This window comes from Colius striatus, chromosome 1 (assembly GCF_028858725.1).
Source record: "Colius striatus isolate bColStr4 chromosome 1, bColStr4.1.hap1, whole genome shotgun sequence".
In the NCBI taxonomy this organism is placed as follows: Eukaryota; Metazoa; Chordata; class Aves; order Coliiformes; family Coliidae; genus Colius; species Colius striatus.
In genome coordinates this window covers 64,139,021-64,159,796 of record NC_084759.1, presented here as the reverse complement: position 1 = coordinate 64,159,796, position 20,776 = coordinate 64,139,021, and positions in this window count along the sequence as shown.

Here is a 20,776-nt window from a genome sequence, read left to right as displayed (position 1 = left end):
AAGTGTCTTTGCTTGCTACCTAATCCCTTTGGAAAACAAAGTAATGGGTGTGGATTAAGAGTGTATGTAATTTAATGTTTAGTCAGAAGGCACAGACATGTCATTACCTACATAACATATTAAATAAGAGAAATTTTATAGAAAGAGAACTAGGAATCCCCCAAAGCTTTTTCAATTGCTCTCAGTTTTAAAAGCCTACAGGATAATTTTTTTTTTTTTAAATTCTAATGTTTTTTTGTTTCTTAAAAGAAAAAATTTGCTTTCATGCAGATTACACGTTTTCCAGATTTTATCCTTGAGTGGATTCTTAAAGGCTAGTTATTTGTTTGTCATCGAAATGATGACTGAAACAGAACCATTGTAACTCTGGTAGACAACACTATAATAAAGTGAGTAAAATATCCCTAAATATAAAGAGAACTGATTATTGTATTTATTACCATGAGACCAAATCCACACGTGAAAGTGAATGGGTTTTGTTTTAAAGAAATATGGATAGGCTGTTCACTTACAGTTACTTCCTCTCAGACTCCCTTGGGCATGAGAGCCGTGAATCACCTAGCTTGTGATATGGTACCAATATTCAGAAAATTACAGGTTGAAAACCAGAGCCCTGTGTCAAGTGTGCAGATCCTCAGCAGGAGGTGTAAAGAATAAAACTTTTTAGAAAGTGTTTTACAATAGAATGACAGCTGTCACTGTTAGTTTATAGAGATCTCACAGTCTCACTGGCATTTTTGAATGACTAACTGGTTGTGATTCCTGATTTATAGACAGAGAAATAAAATTAGTTTAAGAATTTTGAAAACAGATCCCTTACACTACCAGAAAGATAATCTGAATAAGAAGACAGACTATTTGAGTATATGAATGACAATTTCAAAGATATTTTTGTCATATCTGTCCCAACCATGAGCTGATTTTTAAGGACATAATGATGGGTTAATTATAATCAGCATACTTCTTTTTTGTAGGTAACATTTCCTGCATGCAAAATCCTCAACACAGTCCAAAAAATTTTGCTTCAGTAAACAAATGAACATGTTGGGGCAATTCAGGAGTCTTAAAATATATAGAGATGGATACTTTCACCAGAATGAGCACAGAGCATTTTACCCAGCTTTTAGCCCAAATTTTGAAGCACGTGTTGACTTTTATGTTATCTCAGATGGGCTGCTGCTGATATCTAACAAGGTAGTTTATAGCTAGCTTGCTAGGTTGGGGCAACCACCAAGCTGAAGGACAGGGAACCACAAACTCTGCAATAGACTGACTCTTAATTTCTCTTGTTTTTCCATTCCAACTGCAAATCAGAAATAACTGATGATTAATACTTAAGGAGAGCTTAAACTTTAAAAATACTCTGGCCAAAATTTTCAGCTCCTGGGATTTTAGCCAGGTGAAAGAATTTGACTTTTCGGTTGACTGTCCTTACAACACACTCTCAGGCTGTAGTTTTCTCTGAAAACAACAAGGAAAAAACAAAGGAACTGAAGAACGCTGAAACCTTGTCTAAATCTTAAAGAGAGAGTTCATTGTTCATTTTGCAACTATCTGTTTCAGTGCTAAAAAGAATGAAGCTAGGATAAAATTACAGTTAGCTTTCTGTATTTATAATGAAGTTTCTAAGCTATCAGAGAGAAGTGAATTTTATCTGAGAAAAGATTAACGAAACTACTGTATACAACAAGTAAACATATATCTACTGGACAAATCTAACTTTGAGCATCCAAGATATGATTTTTCTTTAGCAATCTACCTGTAAATCCAAACAGCTAGAAATTTTTTAAGGTTCACAAGATGCTACTTGCCTAAATGTTTTCTGAACTGCCTCATATGATGGTGACACATTTCCTTATGCAATATAGGAAAAAAAAAATTTTGTTGTGGACATGTTTGAGTATTGCATAGACTGGTGGCCTTTGCAGAGCCTGTCTTTCCACTTGTACTTCAAGTTCTTTTAAGATTTACAGATTTGTACTTTGAGTTATAAGCATGCTAAAAAACCATAGTGTGGAATACAAACGGTTAAATTTTTAGCCAGTAGTTAGTGGTCTTTTAACATTGCCTTTCCCAACCCTAACCTTGCTCCTGAGATCAGTTATTGTCATCTGCACTGTGATCTTTGAATTAAAACATTTGAATGAGATGTGCTCAAGGTACAGTTCCATAGGGTTTATTAAGGGAAATTGTCTTAGTAAATATGTCTGTTTCATTTGATTCTGAGGAATAATTGGTTAATGAGGGAATGATTACTTTGTTCAGTCATGATTACTGAAGAAATGTTTGGTCCATATGTTACAGAATAATGGGAAATTCTCCAGTGAAAGGGGACAATGATTAGAAGAAATAAGATAGCTGGAGAATATATTCCCTAAAGTGTTACACTAGTTTTTGTTAACAAGCCAACTCTAAGGATAGAGTTTCTCTCAATAGACATGGAAGTTCAAAATATCTAATCGGTTTAAACTGTTTGTTGAAAAAACACTAGGTAATTTTCTTTGTTTTTCTTACATCAAAGAGCTGTAGCTTTCTCTGATAAATGATATGACTATCACAGCTGTTTCTCTCCTTTACCGTCATGTTAATTTGTTATCATTGCCTTGATAGGCATATACTAATGCAACTATATGTTTAAAATTATCCCTTCCCCCTCTGCTGCTTATTACTTGCATCTCACCATTGGAATTTAGTGTTTTGACACTATGAAATATATGCCATGTGTATGTATGCATGCACACACATGCAGACATATCATAGCTGGTGTTCATTGTAATGCTTATAATCAATTAAGAATATTCAAGGGTTTTCATTGTCCAAGCTCATTTTCATATGCTTATGAACTTCTCAAAGCTGTATTTTAAAACCTTGGTGTGCTTGTTTGCAATGACAAAATCTCTTTTTGTTCCCCAGTAAAAAAGGCTGTATACTTCAAGAAATGAACAAAACGTAGCTAAGATATGTATATATCTTATATGTACCTATTTAGCATAATTTCCTCATAGTAGTATTAGCAACCTAGCAGAAGACACTGAAAACTTCAGGACTTCCAATTAATATCTGACTGAAAGAGTGTAAACAGTCCCATGGAAGACACAGAATTGAAACATGGTAGGGATTGGGAGGGATCTCTAAAGATCATCTACTCAAACCCCTGTCCTAAAGTGGGTCCACTTAGATCAGGTTGCAGAGGAACACATCCAGGAGGGTTTTGAAAACCTCCAGAGAAGGACACTCCACACCCTCCCTGGGCAGCCTGTGTCAGGCCTCCCTCACAGAAACAAAGTTTTTCCTTAATTGGAACTTTTTGTGTTCCAACTTATGTCCATTACCCCTAGTCCTATCACTGGGCACTACACAAGAAAGTTTTGACTCATCCTCTTGACATACATCTTTCAAACACTTGTAAGTAAAAATGAGATATCCCCTCAGTCTCCTCTATGTGAACAGCCCCAGATCCCACAGCATTTCCTCATAAGAAAGATGCTCCAGTCCCCTGATCAACTTGGTGGCCCTGCACTGGACTCTCTCCAGAAGTTCTCTGTCTCTCTTGAGCTGAAGAGCCCAGAATTGGACACAGTACTCCAGATGAGGCCTCATCAGGACAGAGTAGAGGGTGAGGAGAACCTGTGAGGAGGAAGTCTATGGCAGGTAAGGTAAATGGCAGGTCAGATAAGGGATCCCCAGATACACATCTCTAGATTTTCAGAAATGCTGGAGTGCCTGATCCCCACTGGTTTAAACTACAATGGAAAAGCTCAATGTTGTTGAAGATGCTTCTTGCACCTAGCTTTGAACTCTTGAGGGGTACTCTGAATAGTACCTTGGACCAAAGTGACTTACCTGAGGTCATACCACAAATATGTGGCCTCTTTCTAAATTCGGAGGAATGCTACGTAGTTATTTTATAAGAAGTTATAAAGTAAAGGTTTGTTTAGGGGGGAAATTGCTTCCTTTTGGTCCAGTTAACTCTTTTTTCACTTCTGACTACAGATAATGAATACTCAAAATTACACTTCATCAATTCTGCTGGAAAATTTCTTGTTTCATTTTCTGTAAGGAAAGTAGTCACTATTTGCCAGTTAAATCCCCAGGCAGTTAGCTTCCATACAGTCCAAAATAAATGTTGTAAATGAAACATCTGTTCAACACTATTATTTTATAATAATATTAATTGGCAGATGTCTTCACATGATAAAGCAAAGTGCATCAGTTTTGATTTGTTCTTTTCCACTGAGCTGAATTTGTGGTCATTGAAAAATACTTACCTAAAAAGCTGTCTTAGCATAAGCAATAATTCACTGACTTCAGTAATATGAGATTTTTCCATGTAGAAAAGTATAAATTATAAAGGCCAACTGCCCACTGAAAAAATGTTAATGCATTGTCCAAAAAACGTACTTATGTGGAGAAAGTTACCTTCTCTATTGGCAGGACTGATACTTCAATCTACATATAGTTTGTACAGAAGTACTGTGCCAATTCAATTACTGTCTGATTAATGAAGTGTAGCAGGTTTATTTCAGGGGTCTAGCTAGTTATTAATTAGCATATTGGGGCCTATACTCTACTGTTTTGCCCTGATATGCTTTGAAAAGTCCCAGTGCAATTAAATAAACTCTAATATGCTTTAAATAGTTACTTGAGAAAACACATTCAGATTTTTTTAAAACCCTTATGGGATTTTTAAGCACATCCAGATTTATTGTAAAGCATCTGAAGTTCTCTGCAAACACTATTGTTGAGTTGTTTTTTACTGTTCAGCAGGATAGTACTCTCTTTGCTTTAACAGAAAACTTTCTTTAACACAATAAACTGTTGTTGTTTCCTTTGAGTGTTTTGGAGTAGATAAAGAAGATGCTGAAACCCCCTAAATCCACTTGAGGTTTATTGGACTTTTCAGTGGTCTACCTAGTCTGTCACATTTCTTCCCTTGTACAGTCAATTTTTTTTTTTCCTTTTTTCCAAGGACATCAGTGATAACATAGAGTAGAAAACTGGAAAGCTTGTTAGCATCATGTTTGAGACCAGGCAGCAAAGAGGGAATACACCACATTGCCTAAACTCGGAGTAACTGAAGTATTTTCTACCCTGACAGTAGCACAAAGTGCTAATAAATTCACTATATATTCCTCAGGTCAGAGGGATTGTCTGAGCAGGCACATTTCAGTGCATATTGATCACAAGTAGGCTGGAGAGATGTTTTATTCAGAGCATTAACTATTTAGTACACTTATTACCTTATCCAGATCTCAAATAACTCTCACCTTTCAGTCTGCTATTCTCCTTCACCCTCTGCTTTAACACTTATAAACCAGTTAAATCCTTTATCCCCTTTTTCCCTACAAATATCAAATTAAAACATACTTTTCTTAGGAGACCTTCTTTTATTTGCTTACTCAGCAGTAACATCTGTATGCTCCATTGCTTTCTGATTGCTCATGCATGTGGTAAATCCTGCACTTTTAAAGGTGCTTTTTTGTCTCTCTTGAAGTCCATGGGTGCTTTGCCATCTTCTTCAATCACGACAAGTCTCAGTTGTTAGGGTCCAGACCAGTCTGCTTTACCAAAGATTCTCCACTTTTACAGTTCTGCCAACATGTGAATTAAACACATTACTCAGATTCCCTCAGCCATAGTAAAGATTACTAATGATTCTTTCGCAAAACAAGCTTGCATGAAGAGCCTCTGTGTTATATCTGTCACTATTCCCCCTATAGTGGCTATAATAGATATTAAGGTATCATACTGTGTGGAGCCACACTTGTGTACTTTAACCCATTGTTTTGCATGGAGCAGGCAGTTGATGGGCAGCTGTGTCCTTTTGGTACTAGCTCAGTCAAAAGCTTCTGAAAGTGTGCTGCTACAGTTGTTTGTGGAGACATAATCAAGTAAACTTGTAGAAAGAAGCTACTGAAAGGAAGATATCATTGCAGATCCAGTACCCAGCTCAGTGTATCTCAGAGGAAGCCAAAAGACAGGATGCAGCAAAGCTGCCTCCTGGCTCCCCTGCCCATCATCAGCAGATCAGCGTACTGAAACTCAGGTCACAGAGAAGCACCACAGACCCTTCAATGGGCTTGTGCTGCAGCAAGACACTTCACACTACTCTTGTCAGCTTCTTTTTTTCAGGCTTGTCTCTTTTTTTCTTTGTACTTTTCACTCACAGAGTATGCATAGAGTCCTGAATCTTTCCATTTATTCTCATAACTGATGGAGGTCTTGATCCAACAAACAACTCAAGTGCAGACTGAACTGTAGACACATGCAGAATGCTTTTGAACTGATAGAGTGATTCATGTGTTTAAATCCAGATACACTTTTCATCACCTAGCTGAACCGTGGCCAAAAGCCATTCATTTAACATTAGGGCTGTTTTTTTGTTTTATAAATAGCATTATTAACTTTCTGTCTCTTCTATTTGTATGCAAAATATAGTGTATGTATTTTGCATAACTGAATCTAACTACAAGATCATAATGATGCTTTAAATGAGTGTTAAAGAGCTAAACAACCTGGGTTTAGTGATTGTTTCTATGGGTGATTCTTAAACACTAGATTGATCAACAGATTGGTCTAAGAGGGTGGCAGTGAGATAGTATGATAGCCCTGTTCCATTACAAACAGAGCTCTCAGCCACCTTTAGCTGTGTCTTTACAACACTCAAACACGCCCTTTTTTATGAGGTGGACTTCGAGCTGTCTTTCCATAGTTATGAAGAAAGAAACAATGAACATATTGTGCAACTATTCACTGGAAGAAAGTTAGCACATAATAATTTACAATTTTTTAAAACTGCTAGGATTAGCTATGTATCATCTATTTTTAATACACTTCATTGTGGTATGTGAGCAATAATGAATGTATTTAAATAAATAAAAAAAAAACCCAAAAGAATGCTCAGCTGTCGTCAATCACTTGCAGCTAATCCTACCCTGTTGAGAAGATGTAATGGAGAATTTTCTGAAAATTATTTATGGATTCAATCAACATCAGTTTAGAACAACTGATACCTTTCCAGAATAGGGCCACACAGGTAGGTAAAGTTTACTGAGAATACCTAAATGGCAAATCTGAACATAAATTTTTATTAAAATTTTTTATCTAAATATTTTGAGTCACATTGCAGAATTAAAAAAAAAAAAACACAAACCAAAAACTGGCCAAAAAAATCCACATAAGTGGAGTCAAAAGGGAGCATAGCCATGATTAATTTGTAACTTACAGATACTGAAGAGATTTGCACTCTTTTTGTGTTAATACATCAACTCTTTGAAGTGAAGGAAGATCTTTTTTTCTTACTTTTTCAGGAAAAAGAAAAGCTTTAGCAACTTCATAGCAAAAAATAGTAAATGCATGTTTATTGCATTCTCTTTGTGAACTGTTTTTTGTCTTTTACTCTAGGTGCTACCTCAAGCTGTGTCATAATCACCTGTCTTAAAGTACTGAGACATGAATAATAATTCTAAATAATGAGATACAAGAAACATTAAATATCGTATATAAAGTTCTGTAGTACAGCAAGGCAAAATGTGTATTTGCTAGAGGGTCAGGAAGAAGTGTGTATTTTCTGGGACTGAATGGCAGAGAAAACATTTCTATTTCCTGAACATCTGACTGCATGTCACCTACTCCATGTGCTCAAGTGCTGTATACAGGAAACAATCTTGACGATCGAACTTTATTGAGCACTATTTCAGTGAATTGCTGTGCCAGAATTGTGTCATGAGGCCATTCTGCTGTTAGAGATGCTGTCATACAATGACATGTAAAGATTTTATGTTCACCTAGGAAAAAGTGACAGTTATATTTACATCTATATATATGTGGACATATATATAGATATGTATATATATTAAGTGAGGCTAAGCCAAAATTCCATCTCCAATATTTTAAATTTTTTTTTTTGCTTTCAACTGGAAGAGCATTCTTCGTTCCAAAACTGCCATGTAACCATGATGACCACTCTTAAAAGCGTTCTACATTTCACAGTAGAAATGCATTTCATTGGTGCTTTTTTTTATCTCTTTATGCAGTTTCTTAAAGGCTCTGGTCTTGCAAATGGACACAGTTAAATGAACATTTTTGGATCACAACACAAAACTGCACTAGTTACTAGCAGTCTTCAGTCTTCTTTTACATATGTAGCTCAGACTTCAGGAACGGAAATTCCATTTTTAAGGCACTCAAAAGGTTGTCAAAAAAGTCTTTCAATGAAATGACAATACTCACATTGGGTGTTGATGGTCAGCACAGGAATGCCTGAAGATACAGTGCTTAAATTGTGCACTTCTGGTATGTTTCTTCTGTGGAAGTAGCTAGTATCAGTCATACAGAAATTCTTTCAATGGCAACCATGAAGCAAAGGGAGAAGAGAGAAGTCAGTGAGATAACCCATATCCTGTGAAGCTGCCAATAATTTTTACTAGGAAAGTTAAAACCCTTGGGTAGGTATAAGAAAACAAAAATACCATTGAACAGTTTGTTCTACCTCTGGAAATGTGTGAGTTTGCTTCCTTCCCACAGCATGCCATTCTATATGTATAGCACCACAATCCATCCTCTGAGAAGTCAAAATGAAAGAAAAATTAGTGCTAATAATGAAGGCGTGTTTTATGGTTTTGCTCTCATTGACTAGAGCAGCAGAGTGCAACTGGAAATGTTGAAAGAAAAACTCTTCACCCGTCCTTTGCTTAATTAAAATACATTAGGTACAGAGATTTAGTTGAGGGTTTGGTGTTAAATGAAGATGAATGAAATGTTTCATGGAAGGCAATGAAACATTATTTACTTAAATGAACAATTCTGTTCTATCAATATTTGGGCCCACCTAGAAGAACATATCCTATTCCTTCTTACTGAGCTTGTCTACAGTCCACTCTAACATCATGTTGCTACCAGTTCCTGGGAGCAGGTAAAACAAAAAAGTGTATTTATTTACGAAAGGCAGTGTAGGATACACCATGGCATCCATGAGGCATCATGTACCCCAGTGATCTTCACTTCTCAGTGAAAACAATATGCATTCAGTTCTCCTCTAGCCAATGCAGACTTCAGAGGTGTCTGCCCATAGGAAATCTGAGTCTCCAGTTCAAGCAGTTCACGTGTGGCATGCTATGCACTAAGCCTAAATGGACCTCTACTCTGCCCTTTTCAGAGGGCCCTAAAATTGTGAAAAAGGGACCCTGGCCCTTTATCCATTAAAGCAAGTTGATGAGACCTATCACATAGTTATTTCACATCCTTCTGTGTGATCAAAAGATTCTCATCAGCTTCTTATGGAAAGAAACGTTCCTAACCTTAGACATTCATGGAGCTGCGATTTATCCTATAGGGCACATATACAATTGTGCTTGCTATCTTGGATTGGAGTGAAGTTATTACAAGCTGGACAGGCTGCTTGCAGAAGCTCTGTCAAAGGGTGACATATTTTGGCACATGATATTCCTGCAAGATACAAAATTCCCACTTAATCCTTAACAATTTTATTCAGGAATTTCCAGAATAAATCTGAGTTTTGCTCTTCACGATGATGCTTAACATTTTATCCAATATCTCACATTGCTTCCTTTTGAATTACTTAAGCTTTGGTGGTAGAAATGGTTTATATTTAAATATATAAAGGTTAGCAAACCATTTGATTTAATTGACTATAGCAGTCTGGGTAGACACATTAAAGGATAAATATCATCTCTTCACCATAGTGGCATGGGCTGTAAATAACATGTGTGCAAGGTGGAATGGGAGAAATGGGTAGGCTCATGGGACATGCTGAAGAGTGATTGCCTTGTACATTGTCCTATATCTGTCCTCCTGCCACAGTTTTAATAAGGTCCCTCTTACAGATCAAGAAAGCTAAGCACATCAATGGCTAAGGGGGTGCAGAATTTCACTCCCACAGCAAAATGAGCCAAATCCATGGTCGTGAAAATTTGTTCTCTTGGCTCTGATTGAGTTACCAACTAACATGCATTCTGGATCAGTCCACACATCCTTTTCACATTATGAAGAGAATAAGATTATTGTCTAATTTTTCCAAAAAGAAAATAATAATCTGTAGCTTGTCAATCTTTGCCAAGATTCAGACTAGAGAGAATTTTTTATAGCTGAGATATAAACCCCTGAAGTAAAAATGCAGACACAACTTTAAGTACAGTGTTGCAAATGCAGTGTTGTAATTTTATATGTTAATCTATCAATACACAGTATGTGCAAACATATGTTTATAGACAGAGAGACAAGCATGTATAAATGAGAGGATAAAAATCCCTATTTCTCATTTGGTGCTATGCAATTTCTATCAATTTAGAAATGTGTTACGATTTTATTTTAAGCTGACATACTGTAAATTGTGCTTATTTGAGAATACTTACTTAACTCTTACAGTTTATAAGACAGAAAAAGAAGATGTCTTTGGAAGTTCTCCAGTGATCTAAAATGAACTAATAAATAATAGAAAAATATCCTTTCTTTGGAAACTTTGGACCAGTCACCATCTTTAAAGCAACCCATAACCATGAAGATAGTCTTTCAATGATTAGGATTTACTATAAAATACACAAAACACAGTGGAGGTTGCTTCTTTAGGTGCAAGCTGCTCATGTTACAAGAGAAATTACCAGATCTCTAGGTGAGGTATTTTAGAAATTTGGCAGATGGCTTTACTTTGTATTTGTGGCACAGAATCTTGTTCTAATTTTGTGTTTGATTGGAATATTCAACAGCTTCTGGTGCTACTAGGACTTGCTATCTGAAAGACAGAGTTTGCAAACTATAAATATGAACTTTGAAAATATATATCCTAGAGTTAGTCCAGTAGATTGTGTTTGTAGGGCTCACTTATTGGCTGATTGATGTATTTTGGCCTTAGACCAAAAACGATGGCTGCCTGGTTGAGCAGTGCCTCCTGCTGAGTGGGAAGGCAGAGGGATATTGGGGCAGTGGTTAATTTGGGCAATCATTTGGTGTTAGTTTCTGACAACTACCAGCCCTCTCCACTCATGGACACTCCAGTCTTGCCTTCATGTCCCTTGACCATACCTCCTCAGTTGCCCTCTTTATCCTCAGCTGTTGATTTGTGCCACTGGGAGCCAATTGAACTGCAAGACATGGAAGGTTATGTTTTCATAAGCAAGGGATTTCAGTCTCAAGTTTATTCTCAGCCTTGTTGGCAACCCAACAAAAAAGCCTGCTGACCTGTGCCACTCCTGTCCTCACCATAACATTAAAATGAGTCCCATTTCTAGGGGGAGGCACAGGAGGTACTTCACCATCTATCTCCCCAACTGCCCCCACCATGTGAGTTCAATTGAGATGTAGTCAAAACAGTGCAGAGATGCAGGCAGCCAGTAGTGCTGACAGTGCCTCCAGCAATTAGGCAGTTCCCAGCCAGCACTGGCTAAGGCCAGGACTGGGAAGCTGGTCCTTGGTCTTTCACCTGTCAGCTACCAGCTTCCTCTTGGGGCTCAGTACACTAGGAGCCTTGCCTGGATCTGTGACCTGTTCTGCATACCCACAGCATGCAAAGGTAAGTCACAGTTCACAGATGAAACCTCAGGGCATTTCGCTATAGTGTTGGCTTAGGTGGACCAGACTTTCAAGCTATATGAGGGGAGTTAGGCACTCATTGTTAGCATTGTTATTTTTCACAGAGACCTCATCAAACTTTCTTTAAACTCTTCCCGATCATTATAATTTGTGTGTCTCTTCCCAGAGTTTTCTCTGATGAAGTGCATATTCCCAGCAGAAAGGACAGAGAAATTCAAAGGATACATTTATCCTCTGAAGTATATCTGACACCATAATAGTGGGTTCCCATCATGGACTTGTAGATAGGTAACACTGTAGAGAAATTTCTGCTTTCTGTGTCAAATGAAGAGCCTCTAGCTGCTAAGAAAAGACTGGTATTGTGAGTGGCATCATGGTTGAATTCAGGAATTTCAAGTCAAAGAGGAGAAGACAATAGTTATTCAACCGGCTTTGTCAAAGTAGGTTTTCTTCAGAAAGAAGGCTATAGTCCCTCCAAAAAAAAAAAAAAAAAAAGGTTGCTTTTCCTAGAAATAGTGTTGTGAAGCTCTGATGTGAAGCAATTCCACTTCTTGGCAAGGGATGACCATCTTTGGAATACCAGCAAAGACTGTCATTTTGTACCATAAATTCTGGCAATAACCAACCTTTTCTTCTTAAACCACCAGCTTACGTTGGCTCCATTTGTTTTAAATCCCTTGTTCTCAACAGGCCGTGTAATCAGAATGACAGGCTGCTCACAGCTTCCCTGGTGCTCAGCTGCATGTGGGTCATGCCAGGGCCTCTTTTCTGGAGAATGGCTGAGCACTGGTGCCTGGCTACCTGTGAATATGAGCATCTGAATCTGCTCAGAGGCAAGGAAAGCACAGCAGCTTAGTATGTGACACCAATAATTGTTGAAGGAGTGGGCATCTTATTTTTTATACAACGTTTTTTTTTTTAATTGGCTGCTTTCTTCTAGCAATCCAGCCAAATCTCCTCAGCTAACATCGTCAACATTATATTGTCAATAAAAACTTCAGTGCAAAGGTCAAGTATTCACTGAGCAGTGACTGCTCTGTTAATAAAAAAAGCAAAACACATGTTAGCACCTGTCTTTTTGGCAAACTATGTGATTGCTTTGGTTGATGAACTAAAGAAGGTGCAGTATTATTTCATCATCATTACAGTTCAAGAGTTTATAAAAATGCACCAGGAGACAGAAAAACAAGATTTTTTTAAACAATTCATTTTTAAGAAAGCTAATTTACCTATTTTCATTGCTAGCTTGAAAGTTTGAACACCATCTTGTGTCACTTGCGTTGATGATATAAACGAATTATCATAAACAAAAGTGCCATACATCATCATTAACATCCAGACGAAAATCAGCTATTGGGTATTTATGATCAATTTGAGGAGAAGATATATCATTACAGTCCATTATTGTAATAAACAAAATTAAAAAATTTAAAATGCACAGGAAAAGCTAAATGCAGTTCTCAAAAAAGCATAACAACCAAGATATTCTTCTTCCAACTATTTTGCTATTTAATAGTCTTACTGTGTAAGGGCATATAGCTTTGATGGATTTGGAGACAATAATTGAATGATATATTGAAATATCTTAAACTATATGGCAAACAACACGCCTAAGTGGAAACTTTCGTTTTTTTCCTAATTAGACCTTTTCCTTTTACAACTCTTCTTAGCTGTTAGGACTTTGTTTAGCTTTACTTAACATATTAAACACATTTTACTGACATATCTTTTGCTTAATTTCCATGCATTTTAACTGATATTTAAGTTACTTTGTCCTTCTTGATGTTAATTTTTTAAAATTATCTTATTTCATAGTACCCCAGGGTGAATAGGTATCTTGAAATCCCATTACTTTCCAGTCCTCTCTAGTTGAGTAACATCCAGTGAGGTGTAATCTAGCAAAGCTGTTGTAAATCCACACATATATTTTATTCCCTCTCTCTAGTGCTATGGAAAACTAATGAAAGCTCTTATGAGGGAAAACCTCAGCTAGCAATAATTGATTTCCATTTATGAAGCATTCAGATATTTTTGCTGACCATTTACCATTTACAGATAGAGATCTGAGCCAACACTATGTATTTAAAATCATGAACACATGTTCAAAATCTCAAAGCACATAAAAATTTACTGTTTGTACTTTACATGGCTCCTAATAATTTAATGGTTTGAACTCTACTCAACATCCAAATGCTTTTTCATTTACAAAGTACTATGATACTCTAGGTTTGATACTCTCATCAGAATGAGTAGAGTAGGTGTATAGTGTTTAAATTGGTTCTTCTCTAGAAGGTAAATGAGAGGTAAAATGTAGTGAGGAGGAAAGGGTGAACTTTTATTAGACCATTCACTGTGGTCTAATGCTGGTCACTGCTTCAGATGCAGGATTTTTCAATTCTGGGATGGTTTTTTTCCCCTAAAACACACAAACTCCCACTACAATTTCAGTAGAGACATAAAAAGGACAAGAATCATTTTTTTGAATGCTATATTGCTTTTCCTAGTTCTGTTCAATGACTTGTATTTGGCAACCTTTACAGTTATTAAAAGGAAAAATTATTTCATCAATGCATTATATGCTTTCCTGTTCAACTTCCTTTAGACAGTCTTTATCTCCAAATACAGCAAATGTTTTATTTTTAAGCTACTGATACTAATTGATTATACAACTTCTACACTACACATACACTAGTAAAACAAGCAGTGCCAGGAAAACATTCCCATACCTTGAAATTGTATCATTTATTGTATTAAATGTCTAGAATTGTTCCTGTTTTGACTCAGACCAACTAACATTGTCCTTGATGACTCCTGTGCACAATATGAGAGGATGCATAGGCCACGTATAGAAATTGAATGTAATCATTTGGACACTAAAATAATCTCACAGTATACATGCAAGCCATTTCATATCAGTTGGCCTCAACAGGGAAGTCTGAGTTTAACTGCATAGATATCATGTTGATGCTTTCTAACGTACACAGTTCCTAGAGGGCCTCATAAAGAAACTTACAAAGAAGAAGAGAGTCCAAAGCTCTGCTTTCTTTTCCTTTTTCATTTCCATGTACAATTTCTTCAGAATTAAATCAGCTAATATGTTAGGATATATTTAGGACTCTTTCAAGTTTTCTTTATGGAAGGAAAACATTAAAAATACGGTCCTGAAGAGGAAACAGTAAGAATTTTATAGTATTGAAATCAAATCAAGAATCACATCTGTGGATGAGTGTTACAGACCTGGTTTTCAACTTTGGAAATACTGTGAAAATTTCATATTTGAAGTGATAACTTTTCTGTATACTGACAAATTGTTTTACCTCATGGTTAGTGATGCTGGTAGTTGTCTCTGAGCGCTGATATGACTTCATTCTTGATTAACAGACAGATGGATAGAGTGCTTAAAATAGACCTACTGAGGGAAGGAAAAAAAAGGAAACAAACAAAAACAGTATTCTTGAAACACTTACAAAATCATTTTCTCTGAGACATACATCAAAATGCCTGAAAACTTTTTTGATAGGAGAAATTTTTAAATTTTCTTGTTTTGGCCAACCTGTATCTCCTGCCTATATATACACCCAGTTTTTGTGACTATATTCTACCTCCCTACTTTCCCATCTGCACTATTCTTTAAAAATTCTTCCCCTAAACTATTGTGTAGGATTTATGTTTTCTGTTAAACAGCTGCCAAGTTTTGCTCCATAGGCGGCTGCACTTCAGTGGTGGATGAAGTGCTTCTTGTAAACTTTGTAAAGAATTTTGGGCTTTTTGCAGATGGAAGAACTGACTAAATCAGTGATACACAACTTGTGCTTCTAGAGCTGCACGTGGCTTTTTTTGGAAGACACATATCTGGTAGGAGCTGTTTTGACTTCTTCCTGTGAGGGAACAGGCAGGGTGTTTAGCAGTTCCCTTCCATCTCTCCCAGCAACCAGGAAAGTTGGCTTATGCAGTTATTTCTCTGTACTTATATGCTCAGTAGGATTTTGTTCATGGCATTTGATAAAATATATTTCAGAGCCATGTATGTTCAAGAAAGAGACACGTGAGATATAACAAGGTAACAGAGAACTGAATGTTTGTCCTATCATATATTCTATCAAAATGGTGATCGCAATACATTTCTTAGTCCTGGACTAAAGTAATAATGCAGACCATGAAATTGCAGGAGACTATGACATCATCAAAACATCATGATTTTACTGGAAAGCTGAAATTGGAGAAAATCAAGACTGAGCTGCTTCCTCAGTCTATACTATTACAGAGAGGCAGAATACATTGGGTGTGCATGATGAATGAGCAATGCAACTAACAGTTTTAACAGGGAAGCTATCTTTCTTATGACTCTGACCTATTCACTGAGCAGCTGGCAAATGGCTCTAGTAAAGTCATCCTGTTCTTTTTTCCAACCAAAAAATCTATTGTGTATGCAGTCTTTCTAATGGATAGCACAGATATGTCATTCATATCAATCGGTCTTCTGTATCTCTATGTTTTATTCAGCTCCTGAGTATTATGCTAAAATGCACTCTGATATTCATCAAGTTTTCAAACACTCCATAACAGCAACTGAAAGTGAAAAATAGCCCAGGAGTCATTACTGCTTTCCTCAATGACCTGGGAGGGGCTAATTGGCATAGTGTGACTGTGGAACTAGGACAGAATTCGGAGACATGCTTGGGGGTGGGAAGGAACCCGTAACATGAGTCTGAAAGTCATTTATGCTTTCCAAAGTAAAGGAACGCAAACGTTAGTGCGACTGTGCCAATTTTTATGTATTTCTTTTTATTGTTAGAAATACTCAGAAGTGAGTAAGGTGAGAATGTCCCCTTCCATTACAATTCTTAGGTACTTCCTTCCATCACTGCAGAAGCAGATTTAATAGCTCATTATCATCATCAAAACCACTACTTCAGCTAAGCATAGCACTATACTGCCTTTCAACTGATAGAATGATAATTTTGTCATTAACTGTCAGAAAATAATCTTTTTTAATCTAACTATTATAAAATGGTCATGATAATTCAGCAAAATAAACAAATACAGAACAGCAATACCTCAAACAAACAAACAAGACTGAAGACTGAAAGAAAAAGAGTCTAAAATTTCCAAACTCTCACTGAAATGTAATGGTAGCCCTGAAAATTGCAACCCATATGGCTAAGCGTTTCAGTGGAGATATCCTTGTTGTTTTTATTCATAAGTACCATAACAATGCCTAAGGTACAACTAGGTATATACATCATTGTTGCCAAGATTCACTGAAATTGCTATAAAAAGTCATTGCTCTGAAGAATGCACAATCCAACAAGGCAAGATTGAAAAGGAAAGACAAAAGAGATACAATGTGCCATAAGAATGAACATCCCCATTTTCTATTCTCTCTTTTTTTTTTCATAAAGTAGTCTCATGCAGGTGTCTTTTTTCATTTGTTTTCATCTTACTCAGTCAACGAGTGGTGGGCTCAGCACATAATTTCAATAAAATGTCCTTCCAGGCAGAAAATCATCCATTAACAATATTTTGACTATGGAAGAAAAAGAAATATTTGATCTTCTCATCAGCATAATGATAATACATCTCATTTGCAGAGTGTAACTGTATATTATTTCTAGAAAGATCGTAGGCTGTTCTGTAAATGAGTATTTCTATTCCACAGGCACTATTTTATATTTGGAAAAGCTGAATTTCTCTCCTGTTCACTAAGCTTATGAAAAACCTGTTCATTACTAAGCCTTAAAATAGGTTTACGCAAGACATACAAAATGAGTAAGCTTTGTGTGGATATCCCTGTACATGGGGAAAGGTTTCATTCAAACTACAGATAGAAGTAGAATAAAAAGTAGTAGAAACAAGCTTATTCTTGATGCTCACCTGCTAAAGAGGTCATCAAATTGTCACTCAACTAGTTCCGTTTCATTTTAATAATGTTTAGGATGACTTTTTAAAAATAAGCTCATAATCAATTGTTGCCATTACACTTGCAAAACATTTGGCCTAATGAGTAAGAGAAACATTTGGGATGAATTTCTGTTCTATTTGAGGGTATGTATCTGTGTGTATGAATGCATCCAGATGCATTTGCATCACAAATAAAAGCATACTAGAATTGTCCCTGAAATTTTGTCAAAATGATTTGCTGATGAAAAATGGCAATTTTAAATAGTTATAAAAAGACATATTCTGTTAGAAAGCTGGAACTTTTTCCTGGCTAGAAAGTGAAATTGGTTAGAACCTGCAAAAAAAGAAAAGTATGTACATATTTAAAAAAAAAAAAAATCTGGGGACAAAATTATCTCAGAAAAAAATGTTACTTTTTTTTTTAATTACTCTGATTTGGATTTTTTAATGTTTTTTTCTTCCTGTCAGAAATGTCCATTGACTCTCATATCATTTATATGTATAACATCCTGATAGTGAGGTTGCAGTAAATCTCCAAGCTCACATATATATTTGTCCTTGTGTACTTCTTCTGGTTTCTTTGGGTTTTTTTGGGGGCTGTTTTTGGTTTTGAATGTTCCCATTATAACTTTCGCAGAAGAATAACTGTACTAGGTCAGGTCAAAGGTCTTACCTATTTCAGTGTTCTGTCTCCATCAGTGGTCATAAGCAGTACATCATTAGCGGACCGGTAGAAAATTTTCTGTTACGATTGTTTGCTTGGACTGAGAGGAATCATGGAACAGTATATTTTTTTAATTATGTAAATGCTTTTCACTGTTTTTTTGGTTTATCTTTAAAGAAGAAAATGTTGTAAAACCAACTGCTTATTCCTATTATGAAAAAAATTATATTTCTTTTAGGTGTCATGGCTACCAACTCTAGTATGCTGCAAATATTTCTTCTCTTGCTTCATTCATTGAAAAGCATTAGCAAAAATAGTCAGAGCTATATATCGGAGTTCAACCAGTAATACTTAGAGGACAGGTTACACGAAAATTTCTGCCTAACTTTGTGACAGCATTTCTGACAAAAAATATTTCTTCCTTTATTCATTCATTTGTCCCTGACCTTGCATATGAGTTTGATTGAGGGTTTTTTTCCTTTTAAGTTGATTTTGTTTAGGGGTAAAAATATCAGAAAAGTTTACTTTTCTACTGGAGATTCAGATAAGAGTAAATATGTCATTCTTTAGACTTACTATTTTTACAATTATGACTAGATAGATCATCAGATGTCATGGTGGGAAGTTTCTTACATACATGTAAAAGAGATTAATAAAATGGTGTTGATAGGTATTCCAGATAGATTATCTATGAAAAACTGAGATGGATGTTTATTTTTATCTGTGACCTAAAATATAGAAAAGCGTAAATGGCTGTTAAATGTCATTTAAAGTGTTAAATTGCTGCATTTAGCACAAGCTGACCAATATGTGTACCAAAATAATAATTAAGATTGATTGATGACCATATTTATCTTTTTGACCCAAATGTTATTCAGGAGGTCTTAAATGAAATGTTTTGTTTGCAGTAACCACTGCTTTATTTTAAAATATGACTTATGGAGGATACTCTATTGTAAACTAGGAAACTTCATTGTGCCCACTGTGAGTTATGACTGCATATCAAATTTTAATGAAAAAGGATAAATAAATTGTCTCACAGTTCACCATCATCTACTATATCACTCAGTTCATCCCATATAATATGTAATAAACTGAATGCTTCAATTTTTGCTTTATGTGACCATTTACAACCAATACTATTGCCAGAGAAATTGTCATCCTGCGGTAGTTCACATAACCAGTGAATAGATTAAGGTTCCACACTGTTCATCTTGACTGAGGAACACATGCTTTTTTAAAAATCTTTAATATAAGCTGTCTGGCAAAAAGCTGAGATATATCAATTAAAGTATGTGAACCTTAAAGTATGTGGAACCTTGTTCTTCAACTCTGGTCTTCAGTACTTAAATTTCAAAAAGAAAAAAAAAAGAAGAAAAACCAACAAAGAAGAAGCCAGTAAAATAGTTTATGCAATGGTTACTCCGCTCATTTACTGTGTTGCTCAATGAACTCTTCTATACACTGTTAATATCATTACCCCTTTGAAGTGACGAGACCTAACCCAGAATGATCATGATCTAGGTCTTATAACTTTGGACAGTCTGTGCAGGACTCAGTAGAAGAAAAATTAAAGGAGTAATCTTTGGTGAGATGGCAGAACACTAGTTGATATTTTTGGTCATCTGGAGAGTAGCAGTTTGTTTATTTTATATGATTGAAGATATCAAGAGGAACTCAAAAACCCATGTACTATATAGAATAGTGAGTCATTAGCAATGTTTTTTTAACAAAGTGTGAACACTTGAGAAGAGGAATATTCATCGTAGTTAGATTCTGAGAAGATATTTTGACATAAAGGATGCTGATGTAAAAAGAAAGGTTTCAGAAGAAAGTGTATTTACAGATCTTTCCTTAATAGGTAATTTAAATGCAACTTAAGGGGATTTTTACATTCTTTTGTGAGCACCGGATTCTGCATATAAAGTATGAAGACAATTCCATGGTAGCTCCAGAGATCTGAAAGTCTTGGGTCTTTGCATATATTTCAAAGCAAAGACACTAGTTCAACTTTTAAAAGGAATAATTTCTTGCGATCAGATATCCACCTTTAGGCTGGCACCTAAAGAAATGAAACTTACATAGTATTACTTAAACCTCTCTGTGTATGTATGCATCTATCTCACTACTTTTTGTACCTGCTGGCAAGTTTGAACTGAATTTGACAGCTGAGCAGCAGTGAATTTGCTTTGTTAGTGTCCTTAATAAGAAAGAGACTAAATCTTGAGATGAATCTTTATTGGATACCAGAGAGGCCATGACAGCATATGAAACCATGACTCTCCACACTAGGGAAATTCTAGTGAAAGTTTGCATATAATTAAAACATGAAAGAACAAAGCTTGAGATGTGGACGCTAGCATGTATTAGCTCTTTTGCTTATATTGCTATGCATTTATTATGGATTTCTTTAATTTTGTTGACTTCTTAATGTTTCAGGACACTTCTCAGAACTTTGGTTCTAAATACTAGTAAGACTCAAGTCATTACCTATATTACCTACTGTAGCTAATGGGAGATAAATATCATTTGGGCCTCAGAATGTAGAAATGCTTCCTCCTTTTTATTTGTGATTCCATAATATTGAAATGGCTTCTATCTAGATGGGAGAAAATCCATTGTAACAGATCATGTTTCTACATTCACAAACTACATGTCAACAGT